At 41.9% G+C, this 1,940-nt stretch overlaps 1 non-coding gene across 1 annotated transcript; it reads right to left on the bottom strand.

The window, feature by feature from the left end:
- Positions 1–1,421: 1,421 nt before the first annotated feature.
- Positions 1,422–1,493, bottom strand: trnaw-cca (transfer RNA tryptophan (anticodon CCA)). The gene has a single exon. It is a non-coding gene; the product is annotated as a tRNA-Trp (tRNA).
- Positions 1,494–1,940: the final 447 nt, after the last annotated feature.

Raw genomic sequence — 1,940 nt, 5'->3', positions numbered from 1 at the left:
AAGGGAGGAAGGAATGGAAGGAAGGACAGAGGAAAGAAGGAAGGGAGGAAGGTAGGGTAGAGGAAAGAAAGACAGAAGGAGGGAGGGAGGAAGGGATGAAGGAAAATAAGGAAGGAAGGAGGGAAGGAAAGAAGGAGGGAAGGAAGGAGGGAGGGAGGAAGGAAGGACAGAAGGAAGGAAAGATGAAGGAAAGATAGGCGGGAGGAAGGAAGGAGGGAAGGAAGGAGAGAAGGAAGGAAAGAAGAAGGAAAGATAGGCGGGAGGAAGGAAGGAGGGAAGGAAGGAAAGGAGGAAAGAAGGAAGGGAGGAAGGAAAGGAAGGAGGGAGGGAGGAAGGAATGGAGGATTGAAAGGAAGGTAGAAAAGGAGTATGGAAGGAAGGTAAGGAGGGAGGGAGGGAGGAAGGAAGGAAAGAAGGAACAGTCAAAAGAGATGGGGTCAATTTGAGCCGGGAGGACGACACAAAGGTTAAACTTAATCCTAAACAGCCCCAGTGGATATACGTAGCTCCATATAGTTGAAGTGCATTGCTCAATGTCACCTAGAACCAAATTAATAGTTTTCAACAAGTCTCTTAGAAGATGGGTTGCTTTTGTCACAGCTGTGTTTTAGCTTTGATATGACACCTTTGTGTCCTGGAAACCTGCTGCACTTCTATTCACACACGGACACAACTTCCCCATCGCTCCCAACTCTACTTTGATAGTCTTTTTAACTCCTTGACATGTAAGGTAGGACATGTGAAAGATTTCAACTTTGAAGTTCGACAAAAAGGGGAAAAAAATGTCCTAACCTAAGATGAAAAACCTCTGTTACTCTTGAATTCTGAAAAAATATGAATGTAGAAGATCAGAACAGAAAGAGAAATGCAATTGCAAGTTTTTTGTGTTTAAATTCGTTATAAGTTTACTTTTACATGCATTAAAATCTTAGACTGTATATAAGAAATGGACGTAACATTTCAGGTGCATGCCGGGGGAAAAAAAAACACGGATTCTACTTATATGGGCATCAGGAGGAGCATGAGGCGCCCTCCTGAACCTGTGAACCAATCAACCTGTCAATCACGACGTAGCCACGCCCTAATGCATACCCTGCTTTATCGTCACATATAAAATCAGGGAGGCCAAAATGTCCCAAATGAACATCATACTGCTTTGAAGAAGGCTTTAAACTAGCGATTGAGACCATAAACACATTTTGAAAACGTTTACTGAGGTTAGAAATCAAGTGAGAAGTTGGTGAATTCTCCATTGACTTGTATAGAGACGGAAGTCCTTTTGACACCAAAACGGTCGCCCCCTGGTGGCCTTTTGATAGAATGCAGTTTTAAGTTACTTCCGCGTTGGCCTCATTTCAGAGGACCGGAACTGCACATATACATAAGTTGTTGTAACAACACAGATTGCAAATTTTACATTTTGACCCTGACGTGATTTGAACACGCAACCTTCTGATCTGGAGTCAGACGCGCTACCGTTGCGCCACAGAGTCTGATATAAGACAGAAGACTGCTGATTTTAAATATTTTCTTGCACGTTATATCCTTGGTGACTATGAATTAAACTTGACGGATGGGTTTGTGCTGTTTGATAGTCAACGTACAGGACATATGGAGTCTTCTGTTACAGATCCAGCCACATGAAAGCTAAAGGAGTCAGAAAAATATGGTTTAAAGCAAGCGGCAACTATCACACAGCTTGAAGTTCAACCTTAAAGTGTCACTGACAAACCATTCAATGCTCCAACTGACTCTCAGTCAAAAAGCCTCGCTAGAAAAACTCTGAGTCGATCATTTTTTCAATGAGTCATTATGGTCTCAATTTCTAAATTCAGACCCTCTAATGAATTAGCTTGTGGTCATTTTGGAAATGATTGCTTTTTTAATAAGTCTAAGCTTTACAGAGCTTGGCCATTTTATAGATACAGTATATATACTGA

This window comes from Scomber scombrus, chromosome 5 (assembly GCF_963691925.1).
Source record: "Scomber scombrus chromosome 5, fScoSco1.1, whole genome shotgun sequence".
In the NCBI taxonomy this organism is placed as follows: Eukaryota; Metazoa; Chordata; class Actinopteri; order Scombriformes; family Scombridae; genus Scomber; species Scomber scombrus.
Note: the sequence above shows the minus strand (reverse complement) of the source record. Positions and strands in the feature narration are given on the sequence as shown.